Source organism: Cervus elaphus, chromosome 32, assembly GCF_910594005.1.
Source record: "Cervus elaphus chromosome 32, mCerEla1.1, whole genome shotgun sequence".
In the NCBI taxonomy this organism is placed as follows: Eukaryota; Metazoa; Chordata; class Mammalia; order Artiodactyla; family Cervidae; genus Cervus; species Cervus elaphus.
Window position 1 is genome coordinate 24,197,023 of NC_057846.1, and position 17,862 is coordinate 24,214,884.

Below are 17,862 nucleotides of genomic sequence, written 5' to 3' on the forward strand. Positions count from 1 at the left end.
TTTTTTTTTTTTTTTTGGTTCCCACAAATCTGTCTCTGACTTCCACAAAGCCCTTTAGAAACTTCTGTCCCCCTAGCTGTGCCTGGACATCGTAGGGATGGACTCGAAACACCTCCGCAGTTCAGCCACTATATCACTAAACTAGAATCGCTTTCTGTGGAAGAAAAAAAAATAGGGCCTTTTAGAAATTGAGTTCAGATGGCGGCCCCCTGGTAAGAGGGGCCTGTTCATCAGATATTTCAGTGCCCTGAAATATCTGGGGGTGGGGGGCGGGAATAAGGCCTCCAGAAGTCATGTTATTCCAACATAAGCCATTAAATTGTTTATTTGGCATAATTTGGTCTAAGATTTACTTTCTCTGTCACATACCATCTTATAGGGAGTTAGTGGGAACAGGGAGTATAAAGCAAACACTTTCCTCTAACTATGAGGGTTGTTGTTCAGTTGTTAACGTCATGTCTGACTCTTTGCAGCCCCATGGATTGCAGCACGCCAGGCTCCTCTGTTCTTCATTATCTCCCAGTGCTTGCTAAATTCATGTCCACTGAAGCTATCTAACCACCTCATCCTCTGTCATCCCCTTCTCCTTTTGCCTTCAAGCTTTCCCAGCATCAGGGTCTTTTTCAAAGAGTTGGCTCTTTGTATCAGGTGGTCAAGGTACTAGAGCTTCAGCACCAGTCCTTCCAGGGAATATTCAGGCTTGATTTCCTTTAGGACTGATGGCTTTTATCTCCTTGCTGGCCAAGGGACTCTAAAGAGTCTTATCCAACACCACAATTTGAAACCATAAATTCTTTGGTGCTCAGCCTTCTTTACGGTCTCTTACATCCATACGTGACTACTGGAAAAACCATAGCTTTGACTACACAGAACTTTGGAATATTTACCAAAAGAACCTGACATTTACATCTAACAGCATGATTTATCTCAATTTTTAATCCAGATCTGGATTCCATGTGCTTGTGTTTCATGTTGAGTTTTCCCATCTGTTTTCAAATTTGACATTGCTCTGAAGTTTCCCTTTTAAGCTATGTTAATTGGGTTCTAGAAATATAAAGATGACTGGAAAGAATTAAGTCAGAATATGAGCAGTGCATTGGGATTGTGGAAGGGATTTTTATTCCTCTCTCTCTCTGTATTTTGATGTATTTTACAAGTTTCCTCAATAAATATGTCTTATATTTCTATGCAGAAAATACCATTAAAATTCCTAAATATTTAAGACTTAAATTTTTATTCTTGATCATTTGAACATGAACATAAGCCAAAAGCTTCCCCCAGTTAAGAAGAGAAAGCTTTTAGCACTGAAACACATAATGAAATATTTAATGGGCATTTTATATGACTGGATCCACTGATAGAAAAATAACCACATTTTTAGACATACATCAAAAAAATCTTTAAAGAAATTGACATTATTTTAAAGTTCATGAATTAGCTATATTTTAGATTTATTCTACTTTTGATCATAGGGATGAGTCGCAACCATTGTTCTGCTGTCCTCTCATTTGGGGCCTCATTTTGGTGCCACTTGCCTCTTTGATTATTAGAACATATAAGGAATGTCTGAACTTGCCTCTTTGATTATTAGAACATATAAGGAATGTCTGTAGAAGCAGTAGATGCTTCTCACAGAAAGTGAAGTGAAGTGAAAGCTGCTCAGTCCTGTCCAACTCTGCGACGCCATGGACTATACAGCCCATGGAATTCTCCAGGTCAGAATACTGGAGTGGGTAGCCTTTCCCTTCTCCAGGGGATCTTCCCAACCCAGGGATCGAACCCAGATCTCCCACATTGCAGGCGGATTCTTTACCAGCTGAGCCACCAGGGAAGCCCAAGAATACTGGAGAGGGTAGCCTATCCCTTCTCCAGCAGATCTTCCTGATCCAGGAATTGAACTGGGGTCTCCTGCATTGCAGGCAGATTCTTTATCAATTGAGCTATCAGAGAAGCCCCTGCATCTCACGGAAGACAGGCTGTTTTCCTTTGGCTGCTAAGGATGATGTAACGATCCACACTGCCAGCAGAAGAAAAAAGGCCGATTTCCAGAGAGCGAGGCTGGTTTCTGGCAGTGCCGATGCCCTGATCAGAATGAGATGAGACCGTGAATTCCCATCCCGACAAAGGAAATTAAAAAATCCAATTTGAAACCAGCTTTGACTAGACCTTGTTGCAAAATGAAAAAATGATATGAGCTAAATAATTCAAGCCTTTATTTAGAGCCACAGACGCTGTGTGGGACATTGCCTCTCTGCTGGCAAGAGCCTGGCCTAGGAATTCAGCTGCTTCATCTTCACTGTGTTCTGGCCTCCACCTGCCACCCCAGAAAACTGCCGGCACCTGCAGATCCCCAAGAGATCACCTTCTGGAGCTGAGGGGCTGATCTGTGGAGCCAAAACTCCTCTCCCCATGGCCTTACTTTTGGTTCATCAAAAACAGAACATTAGAGAAGATTCTCGATACTGTTCATAATGGAATAAAACTTGATTCTTTTCTATTGGGGGAAAAAAAAAAAAAAAAGTTGTCCAGCTCCGGTGAGGTTGTCAGAGAAGCACAGGGGGAAATTTCTGTGCAGAGGTTACATCTTTGCATTTGACTTCCCTTGTAGCTTAGTTGATAGATAAACAAACTGCCTGCAATGCAGGAGACCAGGGTTCGATCCCTGGGTTGGGAAGATTTCTTAGACAAGGAAATGGCAACCCACTCCAGTATTCTTGCCTGGAGAATCCCATGGACAGAGGAGTCTGGCGGGCCACAGTCCATGGGTTGCAAGAGTTGGACACGACTTAGCAACTGAACCACCACCACCATCCATCATGGAGTTTCCTCCAGGCTCTCCGTCCAGTCACCTGGCCCTGCCCTATGTACATAGAACCTCTCGTGCTCCGGGGCTGACAGCCCTGCAGTCACACAGGTCTCTCTCCAGCTGACCTGGAGTCCTGGTGGCTAGTCAGCCACATCCTTCTCCTGATAATTGATCTAACTTAGAAGTAGAAATTGGCTTTCCAGGTGGTGCTAGTTGTAAAGACCCCAGCTGCCAAAGAAGGAGACATTAAGAGATGCAGGTTCAATCCCTAGGTTGGGAAGGTCCCCCGGAGGAGGGCATGGCAACCCACTCCAGTATTCTTGCCTGGAGAATCCCATGGACAGAAGAGCCTGGCATCCATGGAATCGCACAGAGTCGGACTTGACCGAAGCGACTCAGCACAGCACTGACCTGGGTCTTCGTCGCTGCACGCGGGCTTTTCTCTAGTTGCGGCGAGCGGGGGCTCCTCCCCAGTTGCGGTGCTTGGGTTTCTCATGTGGTGGCTGCTCGTGTTGCAAAGCACAGGCTCTGGGGCACATGGGCTTCAGCAGCGGTGGCTCCCGGGCTTAGCTGCTCCGGGCGTGTGGGATCTTCCTGGAGCAGGAATCAAACCTGTGTCCCCCAGGGAAGCCCTTAAATATGTATTGTATAATCTTCTTGCAGCTTGCGGTTGTCGATTTTATGTTCTTTAGTAAGTCCTTTGATGTACTTTAAGTAAATAATTTAATATAATTCTATATCAAACTATCAGTCTTTTATGATTAGTAGTTTTAGGTCTTATTGAAAATGCTTCTTCACTATTAATTTTATAAAATTGTTTTCTAAAATATCTGAGGTTTTTTGGTATCACATTGAAGTCTTTCATCCATCAGGAACTTATTTTGGTATATGGTATATAGAAAGGATCAATTTTCCCCACGTGGATAACCAACTGTCCCAGGGCTGTTTTGAAACCTTGATCCTTTTTTCAGTTATCGGCAATGCCACCATCACTTATATTGTGGTTTTTCGTGTGTGTGAGTCTAGTTCTCTGCTCTTTATTGCATTCCTCTTCCCGATTTGTTGATTTTAGTACCAGCATCACATTTTCTTAATTGACCATGGCTTTGCAAAATGTCTTCCTCTCTGGTAGGAAATGATTTCTCAAATGGTCTTTCTTCAGCATCTTATCTATTCTTACGTGTTTGCTAGTCCATGTTATTTAGAACCATATTGTCAAGTTTCTTAAAAAAAAAAAAAAAAAGAGCCTATAGGTGTTTGACTAGAATTGGGTTGACTCTAGATTAATTTGGAGAGTGAATACTACTGAGTATTCAGTAGTGAATACTACTGAGTATTTTATGATATTGGGTTTTCCTAGCTAGGAACACAGAATTTTTCCGTTGCTTTTGTCTTCATTATTGTCTTTCAGTACAGTTTTTAATGTTCTCCATGCTATCCCTAAACATCTCTCACTAGATGTATTTCTGAGCATCTGGCTTTTGTGGCAGATTTTACTTGGAAAGCCATCTGGGCCTGTTAATTTCTCTGTGCAAAGAATTTTGATTACAGATTCAATCATTTTAATGCAAAAATATTTGGTTTAATTTAATATTTGAAGAGCCTGAGTGGCTGCAATGTTTTTTTCTCTAGAGAGGAAGGGCATTTTCTCCTACCTGCAGCCAGGGAGCCCTTCTGCCTCAGAACCCCTTCAGCTTCAGGGAGGTGAGGGCGAGTGCAGTCCGGGGGCTGCACTCACTTTGCTGCACATTCTGCTGGCCCTGGTTTGCCTACTGGCAGCGGATCTCCAGAGGAACCTTGCTTTTATGTGAATAATGCTTAGTACGTGTGCCTCTGAAAGATGTTTAGAGCAGGCTGGAGGTGTTTCGACCTCCCCAACCCCACCCCGTGAAACGGTCCTTGAGAATATCCAGTCTGACATTCTGCCAAAAGTAAATATCTCAAGGCTAACTCTTAGGAAGCCACTTACTATCACTCATGGCTCCCAGTTGCTACAAAAAAAAAAAAAAAAAAATCCAGGGAAGTGCTGATCCTGATGGAAGGCGGCTGAAGGGCGTTCTTCTTTCTTTGGCAGTAGGCTTATCTGAGGTGGGCAGTGATGAAGGCTGACACTGACACTGTCCTTTCTGGTTTTCCACACATCTGCCCATCGGGGAGTGGTGAAATGAGGCGATTTCAACTTGACAGCGATGCTTTGGGGAATGCTCAATGCAAGCAGGCACCATATAGTTTTTCGCGTTTGCTTATGCACTCGCTTTGCTGAAAGAAGAACCTTGTAAATGGTTACTGAGCTCCAGTGAGGTCCGCACGGGGCAGCCAGGACCTTGGAATGAGCAGCGGTGCTTCTCACTTGCGATCACGCTCCTATCTTCCCTCTGCTCTCCTTTGCTTATGTGGACCTGCCCTTGAGCATTGCTCTCAGACTTCTTTCTGAGAGGTCCTGTCACCCACCACCCGTGAAAGGAAACACTGAGCCCTATTCACCTCTATGTCAGCTACTCAGCCTGGCAAAAGTTTGGTGTACGGAACTCATCAAAGACAACGGAAGTAAAGAGGACAGTTTGCTTCCTTTTTATATGGTTTGAATATATATATTTTTCAAAATCAGAAATACGATCTTATCAAGTCATTTGTAACTTGGTTTATACATAACCTTTTATTGAATACAATAAATTGAAACACAAATATCTTTGGGAGCATCACCCACAAGAAGATGTAAAATTGGCAAGTAGGTGAATTGCAGCTCATTCTAAAGGCCAGAGACATATCTGGAAATTACTCATCAGCCTTGCCTAGAGAGGCCAGCTCCAATTACACAAGGCAGCCTAATTAGCACTCATGATTGCTTTCTATCTGATTTTACACTGCATGCACATACAGTTTGGATTCTATATTATCTCATTTGTGAAAGAGCTTTTACCTTTTTTTCTTTCAAATAATAAACATTGGTTGTGATTGCCCTAAGTGTACATGATGCTGGATATTAGGAGTACAATAAAATGAACGATTACCCTATGGGATCTCAGAGTCTCAGGAATAGATAGACAGTTGGAGGAATGTAAAAAGTACTTTGAAAGAGGCATGCATATACAAAATTCTCAAGACGATAAGAATTCATTACCCTCAGTAATGAATTCTGCCTGACAGTCAAGAAAGACTCAACAGAAGAAATTATATTTGAGTCAGATAGCAAATATGTAGGAATTTTCCAGGATAAGCACAAGAGAAACTTCTCGGGCAGAAGGACCATTAGATGCTGTGGCTTTGATGACAGTGGATTGGAACGGGAAGAACACGAACTCACATTCTGGCCTGTCGCTTCTTGGATCTTGGTTGACAAGCATTTTCCTCTGAGAGAATAATTTCTTCTTTGCAAATCAGACATAAATTACCTATCACACAAAGCTGTTGTAGGTTTGACTAAGATAAAAAATGCCTAGCACAGCACACTGGCTCATAAAAATCAGTCCAAAAGTGGTAGCTTTAACTCGCAAAGACAAATAAGTCATGACAAATCAATGTCAGGAAATGAATCGCAGGTCAATAATTGTTTTTAATATCTTCCAATGAAGTTCAAAGTGTTTAGAGACCTATCTCTCATTGCTTACTTCCACTGCTTTTTATTCTGATTCTAAAAAGAAGGGCAGAAGAAAGTTTTAGTTCCACCACACTTAAATTTAGCTTAGTTTTGATTCACTGTGATATCAAACAATGGTGATTTTCATACTCTGCTGCACTCAGGTTAAAATAGAACTTAAATGGTTGACCCTCCATAGCACTTGATGTTCTGATAAGAATAATGGCTCTGTATTTCAAACGTCTTTAACATTCCACTGACTTCTCTCTGTTCTTAGAAAGGAAATGGGTATTTAGAGGTCTGTAAACAGTTTCTCCTTCCTTATGAACACCAGAAGCAAACCTGGCCATGAGCAGAAACCCCTGCAAACATCAACTGTTAAACTGGGGTCACTCAGGGTTGCCATATACTAATCACTCATCTGTTGTTCAGTTTCTAAATTATGTCTGACTCTCTGAGACCCCATGGACTGCAGCACTCCAGGCTTCCCAGTCCTTTACTATCTCCCAGAGTTTGCTTAAACTCATGCCCATTGAGTCAGTGATGCCCTCCAACCATCTCCTCCTCTGTCTTACCCCCTTCTCCTTTTGCCCTCAATCTTTCCCAGCATCAGAGTCTTTTCCAGTGAGTTGGCTCTTCACACCAGTTGGCCAATGATGTTGGAACTTCAGCTTCAGCATCAGTCCTTCCAGTGAATATTCAGGCTTGATTTCCTTTGGGATGGAGAGTCCAACGGACTCTCAAGAGTCTTCTCCAGCACCACAGTTCAAAAGCATCAATTCTTCAGCGCTCAGCCTTATGGTCCAGCTCTCACATCCGTACATGTGAAAGTTGCTCAGTCATGTCCAACTCTTTGCAATCCCGTGGACTATACGGTCCATGGAATTCTCCAGGCCAGAATAATGGAATGGGTAGCCTTTCCCTTCTCCAGGGGATCTTCCCAACCCAGGGATCAAACCCAGGTCTCCTGGATTGTAGGCAGATTCTTTACCAGCTGAGCCACAAGGGAAGCCCCCACATCCATACATGACTGGAAAAACCATAGCTTCCACTAGACAGACCTTTGTCAGCAAAGTGATGTCTCTGCTTTTTAATATGCTGTCTAGGTTTATCATAGCTTTTCTTCTAAAGGAGCAAGTGTCTTTTCATTTCATGGCTGCAGTCACTGTCTGCAGCAATTTTGGAGCCCAAGAAAATAAAATATGTCACTGTTTCCACTTTTTCCTCTTCTATTTGCCATGGAATGATGGGGCATGATGTCATGATCTTAATTTCTTGAACGTTGGGTTTAAAGCCAGCTTTTTCACTCTAGTCTATCACCCTCATCAAGAGGCTGTTTAGTTCCTCTTTGCTTTCTGCCATTAAAGTGGTATCACCTGCATCTAGAAATGCTTCTACCAAGATACTCCTTGTCTGTCTAGAACAGATCACTTACTGTCAACAAACTTGCGACGTGTGGACTGCAGCTGTGTTGAAGAATAAATGTTGGGGCCAGATAAAGCTACATGATATGGAAGATAAATAAGCTGAAAGACCCTTAAACTCAGCGGCAGGTTTGTACTAATCTATTCCCCTACAAGGTTCTCTTTCAGAAACCAAACCTCATTCTGGCAGAAAAGGGGACTGGGTAGTTCTGTGTTATGGATTCGGGCACTCCTGGGTACTGATTTGTTGTGCATGCTATTATTTTTATTGTATATTTTATTTATCATCAATAACAGTCTTGCTGGGTATCAAATGTGTTTTGTGTGCATCTGATTGACAGTTAAGGCCTTTGTGTTCATTCAATTTAAAAATCATAGAGAAATTCAACCTGAAATTGTCTTCACAAGAAGGAAGGACTCCAACTGCCCATCAGCCTGAAAAAAATGTAACGTTCATTTAATATACTTTTGTAGTTGTTTGGACCCAGAAGTCCTGGAGCTGCCTCTCTCTGCTCAGCTGTTACCTGCTTCTTCTTGGGTGTTACTAAGTGTGTGAGAAGTTCTAGAGGAACAAATACTTTACTTTTACTAGTAAAGATATCTGCTCAGGCTAGAACTTTTCTGACAACGGTAATGACCCCATTAGTTATTTTAATAGTTTAAATGGTGCCTTGGAGAGTAAGAAGATCTGCCATTAAGGGGAAAAAAAAAGCACAGCTGAGTTGTCTCATTAATGAATTGAGCTGCTCATTAGCTAATCTTTTCCAAAGTCTCTAAATGATGTCCTGGTTAACGGCCACTAGAAATACAGAAGCATTTTAATGGAGGTTCTCAGTCTAAAACCTTGGCAGCTGTAACACTGATGACTTTGTACATAATAATAATAACAACATACATAAGAGCTGCCAACTTTTACTGAGAGCTTACTATATGCCAGACACTCACGGGAATAGGGAATCCCAGAAAAGACAAGCTGAATTAGTTCATCTGGCTAGCCGCTGGATGTCGAACTCAAGTTACATGTACATTTATTATGTTGGGTCAATGACATAATTGGCCAACTGTTTAAAATCATACAGATGGCGAGTCCAGGCGGGTCCCAGAGGCTCATGATTTATGAGAAGATGCATCGCATATTGCCTCTCTGGAGGCAATATTGCCTTTCTCCCAAGCAGCATACAACTTCATCATGGAGCAACAGAGGAGAAAGTTTTGCTGTGGCTATTGCTGTTTTAATCCTTAATCTTCCTGACTTCCGAACCAGCCAAAATGAACAGGGAATTGTCATGGACTGCATACTGTGAACTACGGTTGGGTGGTGGAGATGAGTTTGAGCAAACTCTGGGAGACAGTGAAGGCCAGGGAAGCCTGGTGTGCGGCAGTTCATGGGGTTGCAAAGACTTCACGACTTAGCGACTGAAGAACAACATGGAAAAAAGAGAATATTTCAGTCCTTTAATAAAATCTCCAACAACGCCAGCAGCTGGTTCAGGTCATTGGATTCTCATCCAATTCTAAGCAGGACAGAGCTTGTCAGAGAATTGACTCCCCAGTGGTATCTCATGCGGCCAAGAGGACGGGTGTGGGAAGTCAGAAAGCCTTGCTCCAATCCCACTTCGGCTTGTTACTAAGCTGTGTGACTTCGCCCAACCTACCACATCTTCTAATATTTCACTTTCCTCATCTCTGAAAGTGGAGACCTCATTGTGCTGTAGTGCTTAGTCGCTCAGTCGTGTCCGACTCTTTGCAACCCCATGAACTGTAGCCCGCCGGGCTCCTCCGTCCATGGGATTCTCCAGGCAAGAATACTGGAGTGGGTTGCCATGCCCTCCTCCTGGGGATCTTCCCAACCCAGGGATTGAACCTGGCTCTCCTGCACTGCAGGTGGATTCTTCACCATCTGCACCACCAGGCAAGCCCAACTACCTCATTGGGTTATTGTAAAAATTGAATGCAAATGAGATGATACAAGATAATGCTCCAGTAATACACCAAAGCATCCACTAGATGGCAGCTGTTACTATTTTTATGGTCACTGTTAATGGGAGGACCGCTTGGACCAGTTCATCTCAGTGATATTAGGCTTCAATTTCCTCCACCTAAGATTTCAGTACCACTCCTGCCAACTATGACTTGACCCTGCCCCGAACTCTATTCATCTGCCCTAAGGTTCCATACCAGACCCTGTTTCCTACACACCCTTCCAACCAACACGGTGGCCTCCTGCCTACTCCCCACGGGTTGTATTTCTCCCATGAAATAAACTCAAAATCATGCCAGTGCTCACTTGGTTTTCTAGTATGAGTTGATGCGATAACTTTCTTATAGATGGCATAATAAGTTTCCTCCGTGTTTTTTCAAGGCTTCACAGATCATTTCTTTTTGGTGCTGACTAGTATTCCACTGTCTGCATGTACAACAGTTTATTTATCCATTCCCCTCCCAAAGGACATTTTGCCTGCAAGATGTCTTTCTATACTGTGTTTAGTGCTAGACAAACGATATTCCATAATCAAAGCAGTGCCCCCACTTCTCCAAACACGGTAACAATTAGTTTTCCTTTTATAGAGGCTTGCCGTGCATTGCTGTCACTTCACTCATGTCCGACTCTTTGCAACCCCATGGACTGTAGCCTGCCAGGCTCCTCTGTCCATGGGATTCTCCAGGCAAGAATCCTGGAGTGGGTTGCCGTGACCTCCTCCAGGGGATCTTCCCCGCCCAGGGATCGAACCTGCAATGCCCATGTTTCCTGCATTGGCAGGCGGGTTCTGTACCACTAACACCACCAGGGAAGCCCTATCAAGGCTTAGATTTAATCTAATAATGTTAAGATGTTGTATTGCGACAGACACAGGCATGAATTAGGCAATGCTTTACTGTATAAACTCTGTGAGAGCTATGTGTGGCTCTTTCTGCTTCCAAAATATCCTATGTAAAACCACTAATACTTGTAAAAGTCCACTGTGAAGAATTTCCTCCCCTGAGGGTATAACTTTGACCACCATGGGATGAGGGAACTTTCTGAAGTAATTGCTGACATGGAAATACACAAAAAGGCTTTGTGCACCAGCGACCAAGAAGAAGAATGCAAACGACGTGCTGGAGAGATGCAATGGCTTCCCGGTTGCAGGCACCCCGAGCACATATTCTATCAACTATTGGCACGTTTTGCTTTGGGGAACAGAAAGCTTCTTTATATAATACGGGTAATTAGCCTCATGCTCAGCTGGGGGTTCGGCTCGGCTTCTGTCTCAGTAAACAGAACCAGAGAGGGGTTAGCTCTGCAGCGGGATGCCTGCCAACACTAATCCCTATTGGACGGATGAAAATAAAACCATATTAAAAACTCTTGTTCTGGCCTTAAAGATTTCCCTGTGTTTCTGCTGCATGGCTGGAGCTAACACATGTGGTTCCTTGAAACTGCATCATCCTATGGGCCGCCTTTCTTGTGGGATGACCTTGTTTTCCACATTGTAAAATGTGTAGGTGGGGAGCGTTTTGGTTGTTAAGTGTATTTAGTTATTCCTGAATGATCTTTTCATAAAGAAAACCTGAATATGTAATCACTCTGCTTAAAACCCTTTAAGTGCTCCTCAGTGGTGGTGGGATGAAGATCCCAATTCCTCCGATAGCCTCCGGAGCCTAGCATCACCTGGCCTCTGACGGTCCCTGCAGTCTCCTCTCAAACACGAGCCCCCCGCCCCTTGCCATCTGTTCTCAGCACGCGTCTCCTTCCGTGACCTCTCTACACAGCCCTCTATCACCTTTCCCAGGAATCGATTCTTCTTCCAGTTGTAGCTCAACTATTACTTCCCTGGGAAGCCCTTCTGACTATTTAGCAAACATACATGAAAATCCCTGGGGTGTGCTTTCTTGGGAAGGCACCACTTCTCAGCACCTCTTTCCAGCATCACATTTCCTATGTGCGTGTGTAACCTAGAGATACAGGTCACATTCAGATATCTGGCACAGGAAGTAGTGACTAGGGTGGTGTTTGACATTTTTCCCAGATATTTCTCTGAAAAACGCAAGGGCTGTTGGTGACCGTGGATTTGTGGCAATGACCGTTGTTAGCTTCTGGTCAACAGAGATTTTGTAAGTTTTTGGAAAGTTTGGGCTTCCCTGGTGGCTCAATGGTAAAGAATCTGCCTGCCAAGGCAGGAGACATGGGTTTGATCCCTGGTGCATGAAGTTAAAAGATGTTTGTTCCTTGGAAGAAAAGCTATGACCAACCTAGACAGTGTATTAAAAAGCAGAGACATTACTTTGCCAACAAAGGTCCATCTAGTCAAAGCTATGATATTCCCAGTAGTCATGTATGGATGTGAGAGCTGGACTATAAAGAAAGCTGAGCACTGAAGAATTGAAGCTTTTGAACTGTGGTGTTGGAGAAGATTCTTGAGAGTCCCTTGGACTGCAAGGAGATCCAACCAGTCCACCCTAAAGGAAATCAGTCCTGAATATTTATCGGAAGGACTGATGCTGAAGCTGAAGCTCCAATCCTTTGGCCACCTCATGCGAAGAACTGACTCACTGGAAAAGACCCTGAAAGATCAAAGGCAGGAGGAGAAAGGGATGACAGAGGATGAGATGGTTGGATGGCATCACCAACTAACTCAATAGACATGAGTCTGAGTAAATTCCGGGAGTTGGCGATGGACAGGGAGGCTGGCATGCTGCAGTCCATGGGGTCGCAGAGAGTCGGACACGACTGAGTGACTGAACTGAACTGAATGGCATAACTAAGCCTGCAAGCCACAACTACTGAGCGAGAGCTCTGGAGCCCAGCAGCTGCAATGAGAGTGGCCCCCGGTCTCTGCAAATAGAGAAAAGCCCTCGCAGCAACAAAGATCCAGCACAACCAAAAATAAATAAACTAATTTTTTTAAAAAAAGAGGTCAAGAGAGAGCATGGTCCTCTCAGTCAGCACCTCCCAGGTCGGGCTCTAGTGCGCCGGTTCCACAACTTCCTGCAGCTGTGCCCTGCCATTGGCTGCCCACTCTTGGTGCTCTCATGTTTTCCGGCCAATTTTGCTTGCATCTGTCCCACTTCTATTCATTATCCTGCCTGGTGACCTCCAAGTCATTGATTCCCTCATTCAGCCAGGCTGTAGTCCAAGTCACCTTCTGTACGTGCCGAGCTTGATACTCCAGGTTTCATATTGTTACCAGAAAGCCCTGATGAAGCTGTTCACAAACCCAGGTGATGGTGGAGGCAAGGTGGATCGTCATATAAACACTCCTCACACCTTGGCTGCATCATCTCAGCGAGCTTTATGCCTTCAGATTTTTGCTTCAGAGTGATTCACCTCTTTGACAGCATTACCTGTATGGACTATTCTGACACTATTTCTTTGTATGCTTGCATTACTTAAAAAAAGAAAAAAGGACTCAGGTTTGCTGAGAAAAAGAAAACCATAAGTTTCAGAGGGATTTGGATGGCTCAGAGATGTCAACTGCTTCCCTAAAGCTCTGACATGCAAATATATGATAGTATTTATATGCAGACAGATTCCTTGGTAAGGTCAAGAGTGCACGCGTGCATGCTAAGCTGCTTCAGTCATTTTTGACTCTGTGCGACTCCATGGACTGTAGCCCGCCAGGCTCCTCTGTCCACAGGATTCTCCAGGCAAGAATATTGGAGTGGGTTGCCACGCCCTCTTCCAGAGGATCTTTCCGACCCAGGCAACCAACCCACAGCTCCTATATTGCAGGCAGATTCTTTACCGCTGAGCCACGGGGAAGCCCGAGAGTACATCATTTCGAACTAAATGTTCTAAGATGTTAATTGCCTTTTTTGTTTGTTTGTTTGTTTAGCCCATAGCACCATAGGATCTACCACTGAGGCCCCAAATGTATTTATAGAGATGTATTAGTAACAATAGTCCTGGTTTATTAAAGAACGATTTAAATACATTCTGAACTTGACCTCAATTCTGAGTGAATCCTGCACCCTCTGTATAACAATCCATCTGCCTTTGGGAGTAAGGGGAATGGACAGTCCTAGGTCACTCAGGTCACCCGGTTGTTATGAGAGCTGCTTATAGCCAGGTCAACAAGCTGGTCAAGTTGCCATAGCTGCAACTACATCAGAAGAAAGCTAGGAGATCACCCCACTGTTTTTGAGATTCATTCCAGTCAACATCTGAACTCTAAAGTTTAAGTTATAATTCAAAATAAAGTTCTTGAAGTAAAAACAAGACTGAAATCTATGAAGCTGAACCACATGAAGTTGCTAATATTCAAAATTATGTACGTTTATCAATGTCAACTTCATTTTATTCAATGTAATACTCATTTAAAGAGCCCATTAGGATCTGGGCAAAAAGAACCCATAATTCTCAACACTGAAACATATGCCAGTAAAACTACAAATGTTTACAGATCAGGAAAAATGTATTTCTGCACCTCTACAGAGGAAAGAAATCTTGATTCACCTTAGATTTCTCAATAGCATATATAAAGCAAAAGAATGAGGTAACATTTTCAAGAAACTCAAGGAAAGTACGACTCAATTACTTTCTATCCAGCCAAGTTTTCTTTTTTTGCAACTTCCAAGGCTTTGGAAAATAGTTTAAAACACATAGACCATTTGGAATATTGCAATCACAATTTGTTCCTGAGAAATCAACTATAAGACAAGCTTCATCGGAACATGTGGCTATGGGAGAAACTTTGAACAAAGTACTGAGCATTAAATATATTTACATGTAAATCTAAGATTAAAACAAGATTGGGATAAAGATGGAAGAATGGTGTGCAGATGTTAAACACTCCAAGAAAGTGAAAACAATTCCATTTTAAAAATGAGAGAAAGGGGGAGAAAACAGACTAAACTCACTGACTGCTGTATGGAGAATAGATGATAATAGAAGATAATGAACCAAACAGTGAACACCTAAGTCAGGGGAAAGGAAGCTAAGGGCTTTGCAATATTAATATGAAAGTTACCACCAAGAAAAAAAAAAGCAAACCTTTCTAAAATCCCAAAGAATTACAAAACAGAAGTGTAGTCTAATTTTTTTTAAATAAATGCGAAGGAGTTGTTGCCAAAGGTTATGGATGAGATGAGAATTTAAATATAAAGGGCTAGCACAAAGGCAGCTTTGGGGCTGATGGAATTGTTATGCATCTCGACTGTGGTGGTTGCTACACAAACCAGTGCATGTGTTAAGATTTACGGAACTGTCCAGCAAAATAAAACATCTATGTCACTGTTGAATTAATTGATTGATTGATTGAAAAAATATTATTGAAATATACAGCCAAAGCAGGTTTGTCAACTTACTGGGTAAAGAAATAAATGGATACCTTCCCCAAATCCCCCTCCCCAAAATGAGCAAAGAAAAGAGACGGCATGATGAAAGACACATTGTAAACAAAACATGATTCCGACACTAAGTAAAACTTAAAATAATGACATAGAAAACAAAAGCTATCAAAATAGTAGCCTTGATACTAAAAAGACAGCCTCCTCACTCAGCAACACAACTCCGACATGGGTACCTCAACACCAAAGAACTTGCTTTTAACTGAGTTGCTTTAAATGAATGGTCCCTGGTCACACGTAATGCCAACTCTCCTCCGTGTTCAGGGTTCATCCACACTCCCCACCGAAAGACACACTTCAGCAGCTGCACCCCTTCTCCATCATCTTGTCTTCAAGATCCACTGAGTCATCCCATCAGTGTACCACATACTGTTACTTCTCCCACTTAAAATACCTTCTCTTGTTCTCACTTCAACCGAGTTTATCACCTCATTTTTCTGGGTCTTAGGCATGGTTAATATTAATGACTATTATCACAAGCACAATAACAACTACAGGAGTAAAAGAAAAGGCTACTGTTTTTCTCAGCAGAAAGGAGTACTACTGAAAAAAAGATCTAATTTCTAGGAAGTGAATCGTTACAATGATTTTCACTAACCAACTTTAATGAGTTTATTGATGTGCTAACAAACTCATTCTTAATTTCCTACTGTTCCCAAGACATTTTAAATCACCAAAAAATGTTCAGAGATTAGTATGCAAAGAGATGCATCAATATGAATCAACACAACACAGAATTTCTTTAAAAATTATTGTGGGGCAGCTGGCAGTCAAGACAGCCCATGAGACAAAGTCTTACTTTGGGCAGGAGTCCGATACCTGGGGCTCCCCAACAACCCAGGTCTGTTGCCTCCATATTTTTCCTTCTAGAATCACAGTAGGACTGGTAATGATATCCAAATAGGAAGAAATGGTAAACCTTTTCACGTCTAATTTTTTTAAAAACTGAAGGTTACTGTGAAATGATGACTTTGTACACTAAGGCCCAGGGATCGAACATGTATCTCCCATGTCTCCTGCAACGAAGATGGATTCTTTACCAGTGAGCCACCAAGGAAGCCCCATATACTAGGGCCAAGATGGAGTAAATGTTTTTTAAGTGTATTAAAATTGTGTTACTTATCTTGTGCATTTTTTTTCTTACGTTATACGAATTGACATAACAAGCAGAAAACTGGACTTATCACATCCGTGAATAAGTGATGTGGACATTAGCAGTTAAATTCCATTGTGTTGGAGAATGAAGTCCCCCCAAGCCACCCCCAGGCCTGCAGGGAAGCAGAGGGATGATGGTGGCAGATCACTGCAGTTGATTCAGACAGTCAGTTTAACAAATACCAGCTGCTGCAAACCTTCCCTCCACTGTGTGAAAAGCATTTAGTTCTTACCCAGGGTCAACAAACCCAGGTCACTGTCAGCTTCACCCTGAAATAGCTTATAACATGCAAAGGTGCTAAGTACCATATTAATAATAAAAGTCGACAAATTAGGGGCTTCCCTGGTTGTCCTAAAAGGGATCAGTCCTGGGTGTTCATTGGAAGGACTGATGTTGAAGCTGAAACTCCAATACTTTGGCCACCTGATGCGAAGAGCTGACTCATTTGAAAAGACGCTGATGCTGGGAAAGATTGAGGCCAGGAGGAGAAGCAGATGACAGAGGACGAGATGGTTGGATGGCATCACCGACTCAATGGACATGAGTTTGGGTAGGCTCCAGGAACTGGTAATGGACAGGGAGATCTGGTGTGCTGCAGTTCATAGGGTCACAAAGAGTTGGACACGACTGAGCGACTGAACTGAACTGAACTGGTCGTCCAGTCTCCAGTATTCTTGCCTGGAGAATCCCATGGACAGAGGAGCCTGGCAGGGTGCGGTCCACAGGATCACCAAGATTTGGGACATGACTGAAATGACTTAGCACTGGTAGTCCAGTGGTTAACAATCTGCCTTGCAAGACAAGGGACACCAGTTTGATCCCTGGTCTGGGAAGATCCCACATTCCAACAGGCAACTAAGCCCTTGTGACACAAATACTGAGCCCATGTGCTGCAACTACTGAAGCCCACACACCCCACTGAAGCTTGTGCTCCAGAACAGGAGAAGCCACCACAAGGAGTAGCCTGGATATTACAATGAGAAGTAGCCCCTGCTCACTGCAGTTGCAGCAGTGAAAACCCACTGCAACCAAAAAAATTTAAGTAAATAAATAAATAAATCTTTTTTTAAAAGTGCACAAGTTAAAACAAATTTCTATTGTGCATGTCTTTGAAAATTAATCCATTTGATTAGGAGAGTGCATTTAGCTAGATTTGAGAAAGCTTGAAGTCAAAATTGGTTAGGACCGAAACAAAAGTATTCTGAATCACCTTAGATAGCTCCTGGGAGAAGGAAAGTAATTTTTTTTCCTGTTCCTCCAGGTTTTAAGCTATCCTTGGAAATTTCATAGCTCCTGGGCTCCTCTCTTCACAAGATAAATTACATGTTTCATTTTGTTTATCACAAATTGATAAGGGCTAAAAAAAACTTTATGGATCACCACCTTATCGTGGCAAAGGGGCTTGCGTAACTCAATGGAGCTATGAGCCATACCATGCGGGGTCCCCCAAGATGGACGGGTTATAGTGGGGAGTGCTAACAAAACGTGATCCGCTGGAGGAGGGAATGGCAAAATGGCAAACCACCCCAGTATACTTGCCGTGAGAACCTCATGAACTGTATAAAAGGCC